Here is a 23,945-nt window from a genome sequence, read left to right as displayed (position 1 = left end):
TTACTTTTACTACATGAATGATGCTCTCTTACTAAAAAGATATGTTATTTGATTAAAATTCCCAAAAGATTAGCCCCAAGTTTCTTATTATTTGCCCTTAGAGATAAGAGAACTATCTGAATGTGTGGGTGTGTATAATGGTGAAGCTAACACACCTTTTATGTTTACATTATCCTGTTAAAATTTCCCTTCATAATTCATACAAATTATCAATTCCTGAAAAATTTTCATATTCTTACTAAGCTTTAGATATAGTTAGCATTTCAGGACAGGACACTCTTCATCATAGGATTCTGCTTGTCCACGTGGAAGTGGGTATGAGATGGGGCTAATTGTAGTGAAACGGCCAAATAGATGAGGTTGCCTTTCATTACTCTTATTTACTTCTTTTTTTTCTTACTCTTAAGTACCACCTCCCTACCTCATTTCAGCTATTCAGTATCCTACTAATTATAATCCAAGCTTCCCTGGAGAGAAATGGTAATTACCTGTGGGTTCATGAATACCAGTTGATGCTCTTACCTCATTATTTCCTTTGACAGGATAACTACACTGATAGATCAGAACAAAATATGTACATTTAGGGTGTTGACTTCATCAAGACACTTTGCATATTACCTCTGATATATCTGTGGATTAGTTATAGAAATATAAGCTAGATGCCAGAACCCCTAATCAAATGTGTGTGCTTTTGATGTGCCTGTTAGTGAACTATTGTCAACAGAAAGAAAAAAAAAATCTATTTAAGGTGTAGCTGTATCCTTGTTCCTTTGCAATATAATTTTTAAAATTAATACACCTAATGCATATGTAGAAACTCGTTTTCTAAAAATATGGTGAAAGAAAAGTGAGCCTGTTGTGCACAGTGGTGTCAGGATCTGTTTAGAAGTGATTAGATGGAGTTTGGGGGAGAGTGGATACACGTATACGCGTGGCTGAGTCACCTTGCTATGCACCTGAAATGTCACAACATTGTTAACTGGCTCTACCCCAATATCAAATAAAACGTTAAGAAAAACTGTAGCAATCATTTTGCAGTCTTGAAGGCACAAGCCTACAACCTGATGAATCAATGTTAGAAACACCATTCCTTTGAATTTCTTGTTGTATGAAATATTAAACATCCTTATTGTTTAAAGCATTAAAAAATGGATCAGATTGCAGTATTTTGTGAGGTCTCAGATTCCTGCTCCATTGAAGATGAATGAGATCCTGCACTTGTGGCCTCCAGCACCGTGAGGGCGGGATTGTGGCACAGAACCTCCTTCTGGGAGGAATCGAGATTTCGGTTGAAACACAGATGACATGATTATCTGCTCGATGTGGGTGTCACAGGGGCAAGCGCAGCTTTGGCTGCATGAACAGAAATGTTAAGAGAATGAAGAAGGCAATACTCTCTTCTCTTCTGGGTGTCAGGCCACACTTCCCTAATGTCTTTTAGCCCAAGTGCCACCGTTTAGGGGGAACATGCAGAAACTGAGGACATTTAAAGGAGAGACTTGGGGGCTTCCCTGGTGGTGCAGTGGTTGAGAGTCCACCTGCCGATGCAGGGGACGCGATCCGGGAATATCCGGGAATATCCCACGTGCCGCGGATCGGCTGGGCCCGTGAGCCGTGGCCGCTGAGCCTGCACGTCCGGAGCCTGTGCTCTGCAATGGGAGAGGCCACAACAGTGAGAGGCCCACGTACCGCAAAAAAAAAAAAAAAAAAAAAAGGAGAGACTGGGGAAGGAGAGGGTCCCAGGCCATAGAAGAACCGAGGGGACCTCGGAGATATTTAATTTGATGAAAAGAAGTGTGTGGGGTGTGTGTGTGTGTGTATGAGTGTGTGTGGTTGGCGAGCTGAATGTGAAATGGGTGTGTGGGAAGATCTGTATATTCCACTGGGATCCAGTAAGTAGAATTGAGATCAAAGAGTGTGTTCTAAATGAGAAATTCTTTTCTCTAATAAAACCGTGAGGCATTTTCAAACAGCTGCTTCCGGTTGGAATGCGGTCTCTCCTGCTGAAGGGTATCCACACATCTCACGACACCTATTTTACATTTCCCGCCAGACTTACGTTCCTTCAGTAGGAATTCCTCATTAGTTTTCTCGCTTTACCTCTTTTCTCAGCTGCTTCTCTGTGCCTTTATGAGACAGGTGATGGAAGTTGCTTGTTTGAAGAATGATTTTTTTTATTAAAGAGGTGTTGACTGCCAGTCTTATGGAAAAGTTGCTAAAATTGCTTGCAGTTTTTGTTAGTTACCAAATTACAAATTCCATTATCTTTTAATAGCCTCATTTAACCTGTATTATAGTTGATGTTGATATCACACGACTAGTCAGATAATTCCAAATATGTGGATAGAACGTAAGATTTTAATGAGTCACTGAAAGATCTGTATGATGGTTCTTTCTCTTGTTTTTGTCTTGCAACTCCAGAAGCTGTTCATTTGATAATTTTGTCTGGAATTAGGGTCTTTTGACTGGATCATAGTTGTGGCTCAGCTTTGGCTTTGAAAAGTCAGGCTCCCAACTTCAACTGAGATACAGAGAAGAGTCCACATTTCTACTCAGATTTTTGCTGTGAAAGTAGGACTGTTAATTAAATAGTCAATAATTGATATTAACATAAATCTAAAAAAATCTGATATTCAATAAGGTGTAAGATTTAAAGAAATGTGAACACTAGTTGCAAGTTAGTGAGAAAACATCAAACGTCTCTCTTACCTGCCTCACACTACTTCTACCCACACTTGAATACAGCAGATTCATTCTGAAAGTGTCTTGAATTCAGGTTCCATTTTCCGGGGCCCATAGCTGGCAGCTGCTTTCCATTTACAGCCACAGATGGCTTCTTCACTCCTCCAGGCTGTCCATTGGAGAGGCAAGGCCTTCTGTGTTTCATTCATTCCTGATGAGCTGCTGGAAGGTTTCTGCTTTCTTCCTAAAACTTTCTCATTTGACACAATTGGAAAGAGGAAGAAACAGTTGAGTGGATTGTTCTGTGTGAATCCTCCTATGATTTTTATCACCACCATCACCAGCTTCCCTGCAGGTCCATTTCAATGTTCTATTCCCTTAGTTAGTGCCTTATTGGTAATTTAAAAATAAAAATGTGGCTTCCTCATTAAATGCTGCTCTGCTGGTTCCCTTAGCAGTGGTCCTATAAGGTTTCCAGATCATTTACTAACCTGCATCTGCTTCACTCTGCTTTCAGTTACAGCCCAAGCTTCTTGGTACATACATTTTAAAGCATATTTAAACATAACAGACATGTAAAATCATGGCTTTGCAGTTAGGTAGACTGGCTCCTGAATGATTTACTAATGATTTCACTTTTTAAAAATACATTTTACTAAAATTAGTCTGGATGTTCTGGCTGGTTTGTGAGTTAAGTGTTAGTTCCTTAGAGAGATCCATCCCATGGAGTTTATAATCAGGTTAAGAGAGGCAGGGGATCATTTAATTGACATTAATATATTCATAAAATAGAATGGATATTCTTTAAACTCACCTGTTATACTGACTCAGTGAATCTTCTAAGTTCTCTGTTCCCTTGGAAACATATACTGACTTATGGTCAGGATAAGTAGTAGATTACAAGATTACATACAAGCCTGAATACTTCTTCCTATACAGGTTGAGTCATTTTCTTGCCAAGAATGACTTGGTTTCCAAACCACTTTATGACAGGTGTATATATCTTTGTATTTATGTAAGTTGATACTATAGAAACTAATGACATTGAATGTGGATAAAAAGGGTATTTTTTTCTATGAAGACTAAGTTGAATACTCTGGAGATGATAAAGGTAAATAAAACATAATTCTCTTGAATTATGTATATAGGCAAGATGACTACAAAAGATTGGGGAATATCTTAAATTCCCTAAAGGTTTTACACTCAAATTAGTTATTTAAGGAGTCTTTAGGTTTTCACTCTATTTCAGTAACATGCATACTGGGACTCATGGGTTACTGCAAGAAAGATATTTCAGGATTTCAATCAGCAGATTCATAAAGAAAAGGCCTTGGTTCTATGTCAATATATTGACAAATTATGTGTTTTCAGGTAAAATAAAATATGTCAGTTTTTGATTCCTTTTTTTTTTTGCGGTACGCAGGCCTCTCACTGTTGTGGCCTCTCCCACTGCGGAGCACAGGCTCCGGACGGACAGGCTCAGTGGCCATGGGTCATGGGCCCAGCTGCTCCGCAGCATGTGGGATCTTCCGGGACTGGGGCACGAACCCGTGTCCCCTGCATCGGCAGGCGGGCTCTCAGCCACTGCGCCACCAGGGAAGCCCCTGATTCCTTTTTAAACTAACTTTTAAAATTAACTTAGTAACTCTTAGCTTTGCCCATGTGTGTTAAGAGGACTTTTACAAAGATAAGCAATAAGAACTAACTGAGGATATGAATTGTTTTGGTTCAGAAATTGGCAGAGCCATGAAATAAGGCACACGCATGAAGAGAATTCTTTGGAATAGAATTTACTCCTGTGAATTGGGCTAGTTACTCTTAAGGCTTTGATTTGTATTTTTCTTTTCTTTTTTTAAAAAATTGAAGTATAGTTGATTTACAATGTTGTGTTAGTTTCTGCTGTACAGCGAAGTGATTCAGTTATACATGTATGTATATTCTTTTCCATTATGGTTTATTACAGGATATAGAATATAGTTCTCTGTGCTATCCTTGTTATTTATCTATTTTATATATAGTAGTTTGTATCTGCTAATCCCAAACCCCTAATTTATACCCCTCCTCCCCTTTCCCCTTTGGTAACCATAAGTTTGTTTTCTATGTCTGTGAGTCTGTTTCTGTTCTGTAAATAAGTTCATTTGTGTCATCTTTTAGATTCCACATATAAGTGATATCATATGGTATTTGTCTTTCTCTGACTTATTTCACTTAGTATGATAATCTCTAGGTCCATCCATGTTGCTGCAAATGGCATTATTTCATTCTTTTTTTATGGCTGAGTAATATTCCATTGTGTATATGTACCATATCTTCTTTATCCATTCATCTGTCAGTGGATATTTAGGTTGCTTCCATGTCTCAGCTATTGTGAATAGTGCTGCTATGAACATTGGGATGCATGTAACTTTTGGAATTAGAGTTTTCTCCAGATATATGCCCAGGAGTGGGATTGCTGGATCATATGGTACTTCTATTTTTAGTTTTTTAAGGAACCTCCATACTGTTCTCCATGGTGGCTGCACCAATTTACATTCTTACCAACAGTGCAAGAGGGTTCCCTTTTCTCCACACCCTTTTCAGCATTTATTGTTTTTAGACTTTTTGATGATAGCCATTCTGACCGGTATGAGGTGGTACCTTATTGTAGTTTTGATCTGCATTTCTCTACTAATTAGCAATGTTGAGCATCTTTTCATGTACCTGTTGGCCATCTATATGTCTTCTTTGGAGAAATGTCTGTCTAGGTCTGGTTTGTATTTTTCACAGTCTTTCCTAGTAACAGTCTCACGTAGAATACAGAGAAACTTCTTCAGTAGCTCATAGGAAAACCATCACCTGTTCCACTTGAATGTAGACCCCTTCAAGTTTAAAATGGAGTCGTGTTGGTGGCAGGTGATTCTTCCTGAGCATGGATCTTGGACTTATTCCAGGATTATTAACCCCTCAAATGCAGATGTCTCCTGTTTCTGCCACAGTAAGAGGGCAAATGGAGAGTCAGGAGAATTCCAAGTTTAAGTGTTGTTAGCTTGACTGTCTTAATGTCACATCTGTCAGCGGGACAAGATGAGTACAACTTCTCACCCTATTTGACAGCCCTCTTGGGGGCTAAGTGAGACAATGCAGTGGACATTCCTGTGTAGAAAGAAAGCCTGCAAGCTCTTTTTTGGCTTGGGCACAGTAGGGGCTTAATGACTTTGTCCAAACAGACTTGAGAGGGCGTGTTTACTTGCTGTGTTCCATCCACATATATTTTACGAATGGCAGAGTCCTCTTTGGGGATTTGAACATGAATTCATCCAGAGCCCAGTTTTCCATTTCAGCCCTGTGGGGCACAGAAGTGATCTCTCCATGTAGCCAAAAGGAAAAAAATGCTGTGTCAACACTGCATCAGGAAATCTGCCTTCTAATCTCTATGTAAAATGTCCACTTGGCCTTCTGAAATGCTTACCGAAGTCTGAATTCTTCTCATTTTACCTATTGATGAGCCTGTCAAAACTCCGTAAAAGAGTACCAATAATCACATTGGATTCTAAAACATGTATGGTTATCCTTATAAATGGATGGATGATAAACTCTCATTAAAAGAGACAATAGAAAACATGTTATCAGGTGTGATCAATACTCTTCTCTGGAGACAGGCATTGAATTTCCTCTTCAGGTCTCTTTGGTTTTGTTTTGTTTTTTCCTTGCTTCATCTTTGATAAATAGTAAATTCTGGTATACATAGAAGAAGTTATTGTAATATGCCTCTTCCTTTCAGGCACCTCCTGCCCATTTCCTTAGTGTGGAAACTTATTCTTACTGAAAAGGTCAATTGAAATGAGGGTATTATTTACTTAGGGGTGATGGGGCTTAGGCCACACTACCCCAAAATATGGCTCCATGGCATATTAATTATTATAAACTGGAGGACTTTGAGAAATGGCAGGTGCAGGAAGGCTTTTCTAAACTTCTCCTGAGGCAGGTTGTAAGACCCTCACGTGAGAGGTGCCCTCCCTGTACCCAGAGGAAGGAGCCTCCTTAGCTCTGAAGATAAAAGGGCACCGAGGGTCATCCAAGCAAACAGGCCTTGCTGTTTACCAGGGTTCACTGCACTGAGCTCAAACTCCGTCTTCTCCCATCTTTCCACGACTCTCCAGGCTTCATCAAACCTAGATTAACACTGTTTCTTCATTTCCTTATGAAGCCTCTCGTGTCACATAAAACTTATGTTAAATAAACTTGTATGCTTTTCTCCTATAATCTGTCTTTTGTTATAGGGGTCCCAGTCAAGAACTTAGAAGGATAGAGGAAAAAGATTTTTCCTTCCCTACAAGGGGATGTATGTCAATGTTGCTTTCATAAAAGTTACCACTAAATACTACAGCTCAGTATCATCAAAAAGTTGACTAATAAGATGTGGACGAAGAATGTCACCTGCCATAACAGCAAACAGTGAATGTTGTGGCCATCAAGCCAGCAGCCTCTGTAGCCACCCCTGACTGTGTACCCTGAGGGCACTCAGGATGGAGAAAAGCAGGACACTGGCCCTGGATAGCTGAGGTGCATATTAGAGGAAAGGTTTCAGTGAGTCCAGACTCTTGCATATGGGAAGATGAGCTTAAAATTCATTGGAATTTATAGAAAAGTGCTAAATTCATTAATTTGAGATGTTTGTTTTTTCTTTCATTAGCAGTAATCGTTTTTGTAATTGAAGGATAGTTGATTTACAGTGTTGTGTTAGTTTTGGTGTACAGCTAAGTGATTCAGTTATATATATATATCTTCAATTTATATATACACACACACACATATTCTTTTCCATTAGTTTATTGCAAGATACTGAATATAGTTCCCTGTGCTATACAGCAGGTCTTTGTTGTTTACCTGTTTTATATATGGTAGTTTGTATCTGCTAATCCCAAACTCCTAACTTATACTCCCCACCCACCTTTCCCCTTTGGTAACCATAAGTTTGTTTTCCGTCTGTGAGTCTAGCATTAACCTTTTGATGTTCAACTATCTTTCTTTTCTTTGCAAAAAATTCCTGTATGTCCTGGCCCCTGCCTGACCTCTGCAGAGCAGCCCCTCAGAGCCATCTGAGAGCCTGTCTCCCAGGCTTAAGTCCTCAGTATGTCTGCCAAAGAAAACTTAATTCTCAACTTCTAGGTTGTGCATTTTTTTTTCAGTTGACAGTTTCTATTAATATGGGTTTTTAGGTTTCACTTAAAAACAAAACCCAGTTGTCATTGAGAGTTTACAGGCTCTAGAGCCTAAATACATGACTTAACCCCTATATCAACCCTGAGAGGTAGGTGTTTTTTACAGGTTAGGAAACAGACTTAGGTGAAGTGACTTAAAGTCAAAGAAATTTTAAGAAGATGAAACAGACTTGAATCCAAAACTCTGAATCGTAAGAAGGGGCTCTTGACCCTGTGGTTTCAATCCTGGATGCACAGGAGAATCACCTGGGACACATTTGGAACTTCCCCTTGTCTGGGTGACACACCTGGAAATTCATTGAATTTGGCTGAGGCCCATGATGCCAGTGTGCAGGCAGGGTTAACATACAGGTTAGTCAGTATCTTTGGTTCCCTCAAGTGTAATGACGGAGCAGATGGGAAACATGGTCCCCTCTTTCCTCTTCTGTGTCATCATTTCAGGAATTATGAAGAGAGCTGCAGTTGGGGGTTCTGCCTGGTTCCCATGTGTTGGCTAAGCCTTAGGAAGAGCTTCAGAAATAGCACAACTAGAACCCTCAACACACTGAACAGAAGATAATAAAAAGTGTGCTGTTAAAGATTCTTTCTTATAAGCCTAGGTGTGTTCATTAAATGGAAATTCCAGTAAATCAGAGGTTAGTGTGAGATTGTATCATTTTTCTAGGCAAAGATGGACTTACAAATAAAATTAATATCATGAAGTCAGTTGGTCATTACCCTAACTGAGGCTAAATCTTGTTTAAAACATTTCAGCTAAAAGTAGTGAAGGTACATTTCTTGGTCAAAGTATTAAGGTGCTTCATCCCAGCAGTTTTTTTTTTTAATTTATCTATCTATCTATCTATCTATCTTTGGCTGCTTTGGGTCTTCATTGCTGTGCGTGGTCTCTAGTTGCGGTGAGCAGGGCTACCCTTGGTTGCCGTGCACAGCCTTCTCATCGTGGTGGCTTCTCTTGTCGCAGAGCATGGGCTCTAGGCGCACAGGCTCAGTAGTTGCGGCACATGGGCCCAGTTGCTCCGAGGCACATGGGATCTTCCCGGACCAGGGCTCAAACCCGTGTCCCCTGCATTGGCAGGTGGATTCCCAACCACTGCGCCACCAGGGGAGTCCCATCCCAGCAGTTTTATAGCTCAGCATATCCATTTAATCTACAGAATCAGCCAAATAAGGAATGTTTGAATTTGTCGTTCTAGCTTCAGTATTCTGTTATCTCCAGTTACTTGTGTTCCTGACATGTTAAAAATGCTTATATTGTTTTAACCTCTACTAGTAAAATATGTCCGTTTGTAGAATGTGAAATTTTATTCTGATTTTCATCTGGAAGGAAGTCCTGATCTGAACACATGAGAAACAGAGGCTGATGGAATTTTCTTGCTTTTACGGCTGCACACTTCTCTACTCTGGTGGGTCCACTCTTACCCACCTGTGAATTCCATCTGCCCAGGGGTTGGCCTCTGTGTTGCCCTGGGTAGGGAATAAAGAGCCTTTGCCTTAGAGAATAAATATGCTCTTCTTTACCTTGGCCTCTTTTATCAGGTGCCTAGATTTCCGCCTGGGTTCTAATGCCAGTTCCTCAAATGCCAGACCCCATGCCTTGGATTATGCTTTCCTAGTCCTCTGGGTCCCAGTGTTACCATCCAGGGTTCTTGACTTTCCCTAGTCAATAGAAATTGATGAGGCCAGACAGGAAATTCAAGCAAGGCTTTATTGGGGCCCCTGCTGCAGCAGGGGGAAGCAAGAACAAACAACAGGTTCCCTTGCTCGCTCCCCAAGGTGGGAGGTGCCAGCTGGTTTCTTGTATGGGGTGAGGGTGGGGATGTGTCCAGGGGTTAGGCTGGAGGGGTAGCTTAGGTGTTTTGCCCACCCCTATGATGGTGTTGAGTGCACGGGGCATGCACAGTACCCTGCTTTTGCTCCTGGCTCTTCAGAAGTGGCAGTTGTGCTTTTTGGTCTTCTGGTATCTTTGCATCCATAATTTGCCCCAACTGTGCATGCATGCAGTTATTTTTAGTCCCTTATTGTTTCTTTGTATTTTATTGCTGGAGGAGATGTTTGTCCAGCTGCCAGCCCTGCAACAAAGGGTCCCAGGTCCCAGCCTGTCTCACCAGAACCCTGAGGCCAATTGGAAACCCACTCTCCTTCTTGAAGCTTGGGGTATCCTTACAGACTCTGGATATATGTAAGGATTCCTCCCCCATCCCAATTTCTGACCTTTTAAACCAGACTCATAGCTCTGATGTTTCTGGATTCCACTATCCTGATGTACCTCTGCCATTCACGTCTTTCTCTGTATTAGCTAACACCCCATCCAGACTCTTCATGTTTTTAAGGACTCCCTTCCCTCTTCCAACACCTACCTACTAACTAGATTGATGGTCCTGTGTCTCGGCCACCGAAGGCTGATCCACCAGGGAAACAAGCTTTCTGCTGTCCCCTTTGGCATTACTGTTGATCGAGTATCAAGGGTGACATGACATATGCGTACATTGTAAACTGAGTCATAATCTCTGGCCTCTGCCTGGGTAATATAAAGGAAATACTCGTGTTTCTAACAGCAGCAAGGTTACTATGAGTTTTTATGTTGGAAATTCTCAGTGGTTCTTGTGATTACCTTTTGTGTTTTTTTTTTTTTTTTTTTTTTCTGGTACGCGGGCCTCTCACTGCTGTGGCCTCTCCCATTGCGGAGCACAGGCTCCGGATGCGCAGGCTCAGCAGCCATAGCTCACAGGCCCAGCCACTCCGGGGCATGTGGGATCTTCCCGGACCGGGGCACGAACCCGTGTCCCCTGCATCGGCAGGCGGACTCTCAACCACTGCACCACCAAGGAAGCCCGTGATTACCTTTTAATCTAATGCAATTTATTTTTCATTACATTTTAGTTCAAAAAACAGATCAAAAGCAAAAGGAAAAAGAATTAAAAAAGTAAAATAATATGACATAAAAGATATATTAAAGCTTAAGCAAAGCATTTTAATGAACAGTAACTTTTTTTTTTTTTTTTTTTTTTGCGGTACGCAAGCCTCTCACTGTTGTGGCCTCTCCCGTTGTGGAGCACAGGCTCCGGACGCGCAGGCTCAGCGGCCATGGCTCACGGGCCCAGCCGCTCCGTGGCATGTGGGATCTTCCCAGACCGGGGCACGAACCCACGTCCCCTGCATCGGCAGGGGGACTCTCAACCACTGCGCCAGCAGGGAAGCTCTGAACAGTGACTTTTAAAAGCCTAATCTTAGCGTTTTCACTTGTATTTGACAGAACCTCCCTGTGATCATTATTTTTAGAGGCCAAGTCACAGGTGAAGTATATTTTATAAAACAAAAAATTCAGGTGCTTATTTAGCAGTTCATACGCAAGTATGTGAGTGTCTACAATAAAGCCCCAGCTATTCTCTGTGGTTTCCTACTTCTTAAAAAGTAAATGTAGCCCAAATGTCTGTAGCATCTTTCCTCTCCAGATTATTCCTTGACTCAACATAGGAGAACGAGATGACTTTTTTAGTTTTTGTAGAAAAGATTGTGAGAAGCAAAGTGAGATAATATGAATTGACAGGTTTTACTGCCCAGACTTTCCTTAGTAAATAGGGGATTTGGTTTTTGTGTCCTGCTTTTCAGCACAGTTTGTGTTTACATCGTTTGGGGATTTCAAGGGTCCAGATAAATAATAGACTAGTATTTTGTATCGCGATGTTATGTTTGTCCTCCCCATTTTATTCTGGGAAATTTCTACAACATAATAAGTTTGTTTTTATTATTCTCATTTTGGCTAAGAGATGACTACTAAAATCTGATCTTTCAGTTCTGGTTTTAGGGATCCAATATGTTAATAAATCTTTTTGCAAAAAATAATTTTAAAAGCTTTTCAGTAGTTAATATTTTTGCCCTCTTGTTTCTGTGTCCCCCCCGCCACCCCACCCCTGCCTGCATGGGCCAGTTCTTTTTTTGGTTTGCTTGTGGCCAAGGGGGATTTAAAGTTCCCCTGCCCTTGACTAAACTTGTGATCCTGACCTCCCTTTTCTTAGAGGTTTAGAAAATTTATAATTGTGATTTCTCTCTCTGCCCCTTGGAGATGCAAATCACTTTTAAAGCCTCTTGTAGACCTGGGAATGTTTTTCCCAAGGACCTGGGAGCCATATTTTGAAATGCAAACATCATGGAAGACCACGCCCATCTCCTGGGGAGTGTGACTGGGCAGGGGTCTAGCTTTCCTGGCTGCCTTGCTCCGTGTTGTGAAACTGCCTCCTGTCTTGAAATATGAGGGAGCGAACTCCTTTGGCAAGTCCAGTCGTCAAAAGCAGATGGCCACTGGTCCTCCCCCTCTTAAAAACTCTCTCGTCCCTTGTCTTAGTGGAGTTCAGAGTGAATCTGGCCTCTCTCTCCTGTGGCAATAGCCTTGGATATTTTTCCTTGCCTGTTTAACTTTGCCTGGTGTGATTTTTGCTTTAACACTTGTTTTTAATCAGTCTGTTGCCCTTTTAAAATGTCCTTAATTGAGGTATAATTTATACATCATAAAATTTATCCACTTTAATTGTAAAAGTCAATAATTTTTAGTAATTTTATAACATTGTCTTTCCCCTGAATAGGAAGCCTGACCAACAGTTCTACATGAACGGTTAGGGCTTGGCAAATGGCAGATTTATTTGAGGCTGAGCCGGTGGGAAGCCAGGGATGAAGCTGTAGGATTCCAAGTACTTTTCTTTGATCCTCTCACAAGTGTTTTGATCTGAGGCCTTCAGATCTGTTTTTTGGTTGTTTTTTGTTTTTCCCTTTTTTTGTTTTTTGATGTTTTGTCAAAATTAACTTTATCCTTCAGCTTTATTTCATTGGGATGTGGTAACAAATTGGCATGAGAAGGAAGCTGATATTGGACCTAATTACAGAAAGTGTCTCTGGCTAGGTGGTAGGAATATCAAAGTGGCCAAGATAAACATGAAGTTGGAACTGTTAAAAAGTGAGTTCAGTGTTAGTTGTGCCACATTTTTAAAAAATTAATTAATTTATTTTTTTACATCTTTATTGGAGTATAATTGCTTAACAATGGTGTGTTAGTTTCTGCTTTATAACAAAGTGAATCAGTTATACATATACATATGTTCTCATATCCCCTCCCTCTTGCGTCTCCCTCCCAACCTCCCTATCCCACCCCTCCAGGCGGTCACAAAGCACCGAGCTGATCTCCCTGTGCCACATGTTTTAGGTGACAGGAGATGAGTTGTCCTCCCTAAGCATATTTCCTCATCTGTCGGTGTTTGGCTTTAGATCACTCATGTTCACATTGTTCCATTCTGAGCTTTTTGTCACTGGCGTGTCACTTCGTGGCCACGTGAGGACACGCTCATCTGAGCTGCGGAGAGAAGACCATAGTGGCTGAGGTGCTCTGAGGACCTGGGCTTGGCTCAGGTTGTATAGCTTGGGCCCAAAGCCAGGTGGCCCAGCAGGCTGGTGACACTACATCCAACCTTAGCTGTCAGGGCACAGAGGGATGGGGAAGGGTCGGCACCTTCAGGATTCTGGAGGGAGGGACCCGATGAAGGTTGCACTCTTCAAATCTAATTTTTCTACCCAGGTTGTTTGTCTTAAACCAGGTTCTGCCCAAATGGAAAACATCTGAATTCTTCTGCAAACTGTTCTCCCCCATCTGTTGTTTTAAAAAAATCTGTGTTTATTTTGACAAACCTCCAAGTAATCATGGCAGCCTCTCTGTAGGTGGTGCCTCCAACCACATCCTGACATACCTTAGGACCCTCATCTCCCTGATGGTCTGCCATTCTCTCCCTAAACTAATATGAGCTCTCCCAGGGCTCTGCTGTTTTCTTCTAGTTTGAGGTCCTCCCCTCCCAGTGTCCAAAATGCTGCATATGCTCAGAGTAGATGCTGTTGAGGAGGTGAATAACCCTTCCCCACCCCCACCACCTTGGGCTTGTTACCACGTCCAAGCTCATACTGCTCACCGCACAACAGGCCAATCAGTCGAGAGGTGAGGTGTAGGAGCAAGGAATAGTGACTTTATTAGGAAAACGAGCAGACCAAGAAGATGGTGGACTCATGTCCCAAAGAACCATCTCGCCTGGGTTTGGATGCTCGTTTCTTTCATGAACAAAGAGGGAGAGGTGAAGTTAAAAAAAAAAAAAAAGAGGGAGTAAAGTAAAAAAAAAAAAAAAAAAGTGGTAAGTTGGTGCAAATATTTCCAGTGTGGTTCCAGCCAGCCTCTGGAGGGGATGTGTTAGTTTCTTCTTTCCTGCAGCCATTCACAGGTGGGCCTGGTCAGGATGTTTCCTGTGAGCTAAATACAGAGGTATTTTAGCTTAACATTCAGGCATGGAAGGAGGGCCATGAGATGGGCCACTGTGTACACTTTCAGCTATAGGCAACATCCCTTTAGTGATTAACTTGTAGTGAAAGCAATAGAATACAAAGGTTAAAGTAAAAGGAACAGATGCAATGTGGAGTCAGATTTGTCCTTCCCTATTGTAGGCTGAAAGGCTGTGGGGAGCAGGGAGGGCGTGAGTGGGGAGGATGAGCCCAGGAGTTCAGGCGAGCCCCCTGGGGCACATTCCTAGTTTGCTTTCTAGAGATGGGGTTAAGCTGTTTTTATCTTTTAAAAACCAGGAGACTAAAAAACTATATTTCAGTATTAGGCTGATAAGCTTTGTAAGAGGTTATCCTGAATCCCTAGCTGGTCTCCAGCGGAGAAAGGTACTTGAACAGAGTTGACCGTGTAAGATGCCTAATGACAGTAGTGATAATCCCAAACTGCGCTGATTTTATCTTCCTGTTTCTGGTTTAGAGCTATGAAGTGATTATATTTAACCCACTGCTTGTGCTCCGAAATAATGCTGTAACATAATTTAGGTTACAGAATATTTCTCACAGCCTTTATGTTCTTTATGACTGAAGCCTGTGTTTTCCTTGTGACTGCAAATTCCATATCTCACCACTTGTGCTCACTGACTGCTATTTTATTAAACTTGGAATTACAAGTAGGGGAGCTAAGGGAAACCCCTGGGAACCCCATTTATTTCTAGGAAGGAGAAAAGACTGAATTGCCCCATCTGCTCACTTGCTTGTGGAACAAGATGTGGACTCCTCGTCCTAAGAGTGTCCTGTTCGTTGGGTGGTGGTTAGAAGAGGTGAATCAAAAGCTGAAGGGATTTTTAACAGCCAGCAACCCTCTCTACTAGCTATTGAGGCGAGACCTGAGACCAGGTGCCCACTTGGTACCCCAGATGGAACAGGAGACCCAAATCGGTAGATCCCTCGGGGCCCGATGTCTCCAAGATCACAGTCCTGTGCCCTGCCTGCTTCTGAAAGTGGGGAAATCACTCTTTCAAGAGCTGAGGCAGACGTGGGTCACACCCAGCCCCCAAGTGAGCTGAGCACCCAGGCACTGCCTTGGCCGGGCCTCAGATTCTGAGCACCGGCTTCCTTTCTAAATCTCTCTCGGAAGGCTCCGCAGCTCCATCTCCTTCCAGCCTGTGGACACCCGAGCTTTGCAGGCGAGGGTGTGGAAGGCACTGCGGGGTCCCGTGAGGCGGGCTCAGCCCTCACCTGGTGGAACATCACTGCTAAATCTCTCCTGGTTTCTGGGCTCAGTAGAGCTTCCCTCTCTGCTCACCAACCACCTGCCCCTGCGAAAGCAGAAAAGGGAAGCAACAGAGTGCTTACAGCTGCCCCAAACTCTCCATCCTTCTGAAGCTGAATCAGGCCTCTCCACCCCGACACCGAATTAAATCGCAGAGACCGAGTGCTGGGTGAAGTAGAAAAGAACAGCTTTATTGCTTTGCCAGGCAAAGGGGGGCCACAGCGGGCTAATGCCCTCAAAACTGTGTGTCCCAACCTGGAGGGAGTAGTGAGAAGTCTTATAGGAATGGTTCAAAGAGGGCGTGGTCAGCTCGTGGACATTCTTCTGATTGGTTGGTGGTGAGGTCATCGGGAGTGGGCATCATCAACCTTCTGGTTCCAACTGGTCTGGGGTCTCCGTGCTTGTGGGCAGCATGCAGTTAACTTCTCCCACCTGGTGGAGGCTTCAGTATCTGCAAAACAGCTCAAAGATATGGTTCTGTGTATCCCTTGAGGAGGAACCAGGACCCTGCCCCAAGGCTGCACTATTGTTTCTTGGCTGCTCCTCCCTGGTCTCTGCATCCCCTCCCTTCCCTGATTAGCAGCTGTTTGAACCTGCCTTTTGGAACTCGGGGAAGGTCATGGAGGCTGAATGAAGCCTATTTCTAGGAATCAAGAAATGGGGGAACGCAGAAAGGCTTTTGTGCCCAGGAGCCCCACGGGGCCCTGCTTGGTATCACCCCCTCCTGGGGCCCGCTGCTCTTTGGGTCTTGGATCTGCACCTGGAAGATAAAGGGGAGGGTTCAGGTCAGAGCCTCATCTCCCCAGCCCACCTGTGCTGGATCCTGGGTTGTAGCAGCATTGTCCCCAAGCTCCCTCTACTCCGGCTTCCGGCTCCTCTTGCAGGTGGGGCTGTTGTTCCTGGTGGGGGGAGGGCAGCTTGTAGCCAGAGCGCGGGACCCCTGCAGCGAGTGGGTGCATTGAGGGTGGCTGAGCGCAGGGCTGGACTGGACTCTGGGCCGTGCCGGGCCCCAGGGGCAGCATGGGGGGCCGCCTTGGGTAACTCTCTCCAGGTGTCCTGGGAACAAGATGGTGCACCAGCTGGACATTGGGGTGTCCACTGGGCCGTTCCTGAAGGCAGGCCTGTGGGCGCTGCAGGCTGTGTAGACGTGGTGGAGAGCCCATCCAAGTTCCCTTGTGATCAGTCTGCGCGGGGATGTGGATCATCTGTGTCACCCATGCAGTGTAGTCACTTTCTCGGAACCTGACTATGAAGAAGTGACCCAGGAAGCCCTTCGTTCCCAAGAAGGGTACATAGGTGAGGAGGACGTGGACTAGAAAGTGACCGTCCAGGCCATGTCTACCCACTTCCGCTGGCTATAAAAACAGGAAGCACGTCGGTGGAAGTGGAGAGGCAGCAGGTGGGGGCCCGGTCAGGGGGAGGCGTCTGTGCTGGTGGTCGTGTGGCAGGTGCTCGTTCTTGGTCCCCAGGCTCCACAGAGGCCATCCTTGGCCAGGCAGAGAGGAAGGGGCGCCGTCAGTGTCTGGTCTCCGGGAAGTAGCCGGGCTTGGGGTGCCACCCCTGGGCCTGCCAGGCAGACAGCCAGCCAGGGAGCCAGGTGGCAGGTGGTTTCAGGTGGTTCCAGGTGGAGGTGCTACCGTCAGATGCTGCAGGCGGCCAGCCAGGGCCTTGACTGCCTGGCGCAGTGACACACAGGCCAGGAAGGGCAGAGGGTGTCCGGGGCCCTGGGAGTGAGCAGGCAGTGATGTCCAGCGGCGGGTGCGGCGGGGAGGATGTGGTGGTCGTGGGGGCCCGTCCATCCCCTGCAGTGTGCCGCTGCTGTATTCTTGGTGAGATGGAGCTGCGCAGAGCCCGCCCTCACGTCAGGAGGCCCTTGTGGGTATGGGTGCCACAAAGGCCTCCCGCCATGGGGGCTGGTGACCAGGGCCGGGCTGGTGCTGACCTTGCCAACGTGTCCATCTTTGGGTTCTTCAGGAGCCAATGCATCCTAGCGCTGTGCCGCTGGGCCTGCAGGTAGTGGGACTGTGTTTGTCCTTATTTTAAATCAGTAAATACCCTTGCTCTTCCTCCCCGTCCTCCAACAATATTTGAAGGTCTGTAGTCTGCTCATGTTCCTCCTTGTTCTCTTTACTGTCACGATTTATTTAATTTTTTTTAGCATTTTTTTAGGAAGTTGGGAGGCAGTTGTGTGTGTTTCCTGCCATCGTGAATTCCAGCTCAGTTGTCTTCCAAGTAAAAGTTCTTGCAGGCTGGGGTGTCCACCGGGAGACCTACAACATGGGGGCTGAATGGTGTCACTCCTTGTGGGGAGGGTGAAAGGAAGAGGTGCCCTCACCCTCCCACCTTCCCTGGGGGAAGGTATTTGGCCCCGGTGCCTTAGAGAACAGGGTGGAGGGAATTACGCTGAGAAGTTAAAATGTCAAGCCTGCTGTGTTCAGAGGCCAAACTCATGTATTTTGTATTGCCCATAAAACTTTAAGCCACACGTGCATTGAATTGCATTGATTTTGTGATGCAGCTTCTTTTCCTCCCATTTTAACACCTGTAAAATCAAAATGCATCCTTCTGTCAATAGCTTACAGTCAGTGAAATACTGCAGTTTAAAATTTCCTGGCAGAAGCTAAAGCAAATTCTCTCTGAAGCAACCCAACTTCATCCCAGTCTCGAAGAATTCCTACAGATAACATTTTGTGGAAAGTAGCTCGCTGTAAACAATTCTTACCCATACAAGTAACAGAGCACACATCTGTGGGCCAGCACGAAAACACAGCCGGAACATGTCCTGTAAATTGGTTAGGTTATTAGAAATTGAATGATTGTTAAAGAAGGAAACTTTGACATAGCTGTTTAAAGAGGTAACAGAAAAGATTGTGAAAACATCTGCAGAGAATAAGGAATTGTAAAACAGACCTAACAGATTTGAAAGAGAACCAAATAGATAATCCATAAATTCTTTGTATTTGTTTAGTTATATGGAGTAGTTTTCTTTGTTTTTCTTTTCATGATGTCCAAGTAAGGTCATTATTAGGATTCTCCAGAGAATTGGTAGGGTGTGCGTGTGTGTGTGTGTGTGTGTGTGTGTGTGAAGATAGGGAGAGATTTATTTTAAGAAGTGGCTAAAGTGATTGTGAAGACAGCCAAATCCAAAATCTGCAGGTAGGCTAGCAGACTGCATACCCGGGGAAGAGCTGATGTTGCCACTCAGGTTCAAAGACAGACCCACAGGCAGAATTTTCTCTGCCTTGAGGGTCAGGTCAGTCTTTTCCCTCTTAAGACCTTCAACTGATTGGACGAGGCCCACCCACACCATGGAGGGTAATCTGCTGTACTCAAAGTCTACTGATCTAAATGTTAATCTCATCTAAAAATACCTTCACGGGGCTTCCCTGGTGGCACAGTGGTTGAGAGTCTGCCTGCCGATGCAGGGGACATGGGTTCGTGCCCCAGTCTGGGAGGATCCCACGTGCCATGGAGCGCCTAGGCCTGTGAGCCATGGCCGCTGAGCCTGCGTGTCCGGAGCCTGTGCTCTGCAACGGGAGAGGCCACAACAGTGAGAGACCTGCGTACCGCAAAAAAAAAACCAAACAAAAAAAACCAAAAAAAACCCAAAAAACCTTCACAGCAACATCCAGATTAGTGTCTGACCAAACATCTGGGTACCATGGCCTTGCCAGGTTGATATATAAAATCAACCATCACAATTATATTTCTCATTCTGTACATTTTTGACTTTCTAGAATTATTCTTCAAGCTTGAGAATATTTTCCTTTTGAAGACAACTTTCTGGAACATTTTACTTAGGGTAATTTCAGTAACATGATTCCTTTTTGTAGGAGACTGTATTGTCTCTTACTCTTGTGTGGGGAAAACACTTTATATATTTTAGGGCCATATCTTCAGTAAAAAGATATTTTCCTGAACTCTTTTCTATCTCAGAAGTCTGAAAAGTATCCTTGTGACATGTTAGTTAGGATTTCTGGGCCGTATTATTGCTCCTGTAAATTATGATTCTAGACAGAGCATAACAGGGACCATACTCTGCCTATATGACAGGGGGTCAGCACATTTTTCTATGTAGTTTTTCAGCATCACATTGACCCACTAGCCCAGAGATATCTACGTTCTTTTTGAAGTGAGCATATTACACAGAAGGTGGTGTTTAGAGTCGTGTTTGGGGGACCATGCTGGCAGCACCGTTGGTTAGAACATAAAACTCAGGAGGAAATAAGTGTGGCTTCCCCTGTGGGTGTCCATTTTCTTCCCCTGTGGGTGTCCATTTTCTTCATTTGAAACTCCAGCTCTAGAGGACTTGTGCCTTTGTACAAAAATGTGAGTTACTGACATATTAGCTCTTAGGTAGATTCAGTACAGAAAAATGATGCAAATCACCCATCATACTGCTGGTGTTTACGTAGCTGCATTTTGTATATGAATTACAGCATTTCAAAGAAATTGTTTTGATTTACTTACCTCCATTTCTCTGACTCGGTCTGTACTTGGAAATAGTACCCAAAATGAGAAATCCCTAAGAAATTTTTCATCCAGGACATTTGTACATGTTAAATCCCCCAGAATTTTTACACAACAACCTATTTCTGCAGAGGCAGAATTCTTTCTGTAAACTTCTTCAAGTTGATGGGTATAGTTTGTTTTCATACCTTCCCTGTTAAGAACTGTTCTAGCATCACAGCGTGAGTCATAAGCATTTCCTGTCACTTTTTCTTCTTAGGAATGGCTAGGTGTAAATGGCAGTTTTCATCTTTGACGGCTGCTAAATCTCTGTGCTTTTTTTTCTGACAAAGAGTAAATGGAATTTGTTTTTCCTCTTAATTTGACAGCGTCTCCTTGTCAATGCCTTCTTTCTTAGATAGTTCAATAATCATGTGACAATTACAGCAGATGTTTTTTCCCCAAGGAGTTTTCAAAGTTTTTTAGACTTCAAAGTCATGGCAGTCACCATAGCCACATAAAGGCACATGAAATGGCTAGGGATTGAGGGGTAGATGAGAAATATTTCATTAGTGCTAGGTGCTACCTCCAAGCCAGAGGAGCCACGATGCCACAGTAGAGGGAGACGCCACCACTGACATGGATATTGGTGAGGGTGGAATACACTGTCAGTGACACTTGCTTTGCACTTGATGACTCTCTGTTTCCGAATGCTCTCCTGGGCCTTGCAGGATGTTTAGCAGCGTCCCTGGCCTCCGTCTGGGAGATCCACCTGGTTGTGACCATCAGAAGATTTCTGGGCACTGCCAAGTGTTCCCAGGGGGGTAGGGGGGCAAAAATCGCCCCTGGTTGAGAACCCCTGCCCTCAGTCACTGTCATCAATCCTGGTCTCATGAAAGGCTGGGCGAGATACCACGTTTAAGGAGTGACAGTCCATGTGTCTTTGGTGAACATCAACAATAGGAAGTGTCTAAAGTTTTTTTCCAGCCTGTGTTGCTGGACACAGGACATTGTTGGCTTCCAGGACACTGAAGCCCAACTAGGCAGAGCAGACAGATGTGAGAGCTTACAGGAGGGCCTAGTGCTGCCGAGTGAGACCCAAACAGGGAGAAACACCAAGATTCAACTAAATCACTCAAGTCCTCTGAGTCTGCCTAAGTAGCTTTTGTTCAGTGCTGGAAACACACAGAGAAAGTTAGCCAGAACCTGAAGTACCATGTAACTGCAGCAATATATTTTGTGGTTTAGATGAAAAAAAAAAAAAAAAGGTAGAAAGGAGGTTTTTATTATTATCTACTATTGTGAGTACAGATACTTGGGGTTCACAGAAATAGCAGCTGGCCCTGGATTCCTATTCAAAGCATGAGTTCATACTGAGTTCCATGCCTTGCTGCCTTAAAAAGTTATAAAAAGCCCAGGTTAAGCCAGATATGAAGCAAATATTATGTGGATAATAATAGTAACAGTGCCATTATTATTATTAGTATAGCAAGTAACTTACATGTTAAGATGCTGGTCATAGTACATGATTTTAAAGCATAGAGCAAATATAAATTTGTACAATATTTCACACCTCAGGGTTGTGAATTGACGGAAGTCAGTGTGCAGTGGACGCTGGGCCCAGTTCACTGGAAAATGGAGGCACCAGAGTCTCCTCAAAGACCTGTCAGGGACACCCCCTTACGGGGAGAGTCACACAGGAGTGGGGTTCGCTTGCATCTGTCTCCGGGTGCCCGCTTGTCTTGTCTGGAGGTGTCAGCTGAGTTGGCCTCCTGCTTCAGTTACTCCTCTGAAACTACCTCAGAGGGGTCTCGACGTTTATAAAGACAACCAAAGAGGGTGGTTTCAGTATGTTAAACTCATACCAGCAGGAAAATATTAGAGACAATCTAGTTTACTAAATCATTAGCTACATACACATTTGCTGTGAATTGTACTTGACAAATTTAATTGGGCAAAAAAGCCCCACAGTCTCATATATTTATTTTTTTCAAAACTAAGTATCCAAGCCCTGTCCCCCGCTTCTTCCTGCCACATTTAAATTAGGGAGACATAGGATGTGAGCCATTTTTTTGCACGTTCTCTCTCTTACGCCAGTTGTATATGAATCCAGAAGTTTGCATTTATTGGAAAGGCATTTAATTGTCACTGCATCATGGCTGTCCACAAAAAATTAAGGTGACCAGTTTCACTACAGCCGTGTCTGGCAGGCCACAGGGGCCCCCTGAGCCTGGGGCTCTGGTGTGTAGAGTCCAGCATCAGAGTCTGATCTTATTCTCTCCTCTGTGTCTTACATTTTTCTCTCAGGACATTTGTCCTGAGAGAAGGATATCTTTTTTTAAGACAATGCTGATCTTTTAATGTCATGCATAGGATCATCAATTTTACGTTCCTAGTTTAAATCTGTTTCAGCGACAAGAAAAATGATAAAAGTAATATACCCTTATTGTACTTTGCCCTATGAATGTTGAAACAACCATGGCTATTTATAACAAGGTTGAACATTGCTGCTAGATGTCGACACCCTGGAAGGAGTCATTTCAAGATGCTGCACTGTTCCTAGCGGGCGTGTGCTGTGAGGTCTGTGCTACTTTGCATATGGTGGACCCTCCTCTTCTTTGTGAAGCCCTTCCATGACACCTCTTCTCCATCTTGCCTCTCCCGTTCTTGGATGTGCGTGGAAACGTCCTGAAGCTGTACAGGGCACATCCGGCCGAATGCCACTTGCCACTTCATGATGTCATTGTCCAGAGACCTCTGTGGGACTTCAGTGGCCTTGAGGGCATCCAGGCACGATCAATTCAGTGGTGCTTTCTGGGCTTGCCTGTTCTTAGCGTTGGGAGTTTAGGTGGCAGAGGTATGGCGGGGAGGGAGGCTTTCTGGGTATGTGTTCTCCAAATTTCTCCTACCTTGCACCTTGACCAAAGCTTTTGAAATGGAAAAAAAAAAGGAGACCCACAAATTAAAGACTGTTTTTAGGTGTTGTGGAAATAGAACACGAGTTCTATCACTAGAACTTTAAACTCTTACTTACTCATTGACTCTGGCGGTAGGTGACAGGCAAGGGGGACTCTGAAGGGGGAGCACTTTTGTTCTCATTGGAGGCAGTGGCCTGCTGCTAATTATTACAGGCTTTATCAACTATACTTACAGCTTCACCTGTGTTCCTAATTTGCTGCCAAAGGTGTGTTTTCCTTCCGCGCAGGCTCTGAAAGTGTCATTCCCACTGCCAGCTACCAGATAGGGCTCTGCTCTTCTTAAAAATCCTCTTAGCTTTGTGTCGCCTCTTCTTTGCACCGAGAGACAGCCTTGGCTTTTTGGCAGGAATAGAGTAGCTTCGAGGCAGAGTCAAACCTGAAAAAACCTACCACTGTGCAGAAGTCCTTCCTTTCTGATGCTTTCAGTGTCAGGCCATCCAGCACCTTTGTGGCTGCAGAAGCCCAGGGTTTAATTGCTCCGTGGGTTCTCTGGATAAAGCAGAAGGAAGAAAAGCCAGGTCTTGATCTCCCATTTAGCAAGGAGACATGAGTGACAGATGTCCACATTTTCCTAATTTTTCTTTGGGCAGTATTTTAGTCTTTCTCCTCTGAACATATTTTTTCCTGACTTTTAAATCTCTCGTACATTTTCCCAAAGGGCCAGCCTTGTCTATTTCCTTCACTTAAAAGCCTATGAAGAAGTTGTTTTTGTTTGATCTCTTGTGTGACCACCTTGCCAGTAGATGTTGAAACAGACCGCTGTTTAAATCTTAATTCACACCCCTTGCAGGGGAATGGGAGAGCTCACGGAGTTAAAGTTTAAGAGATGGTACGTTTAACATGCATCAAGCTGCGGCAAAAACGGGACATTTAGCTTGCAGTGGGCTCATGGAGTGTTAGAATAACTCCATTTAAACACATTTGTTTATTTATTATCATGATGCTGATAACTGGCAGTAATTAAATGAGACACTTTATTCCCTGTTCTATTATTATGCCTATTGTTTTTATTTATTTATTTTCTTTAAAAATTTTATTGTTTAAATTTTATAGTTG

The sequence above is a fragment of the Mesoplodon bidens genome, assembly GCF_964165515.1.
Source record: "Mesoplodon bidens genome assembly, chromosome: 6".
In the NCBI taxonomy this organism is placed as follows: domain Eukaryota; kingdom Metazoa; phylum Chordata; class Mammalia; order Artiodactyla; family Ziphiidae; genus Mesoplodon; species Mesoplodon bidens.
This window is presented reverse-complemented; position numbering follows the sequence as displayed.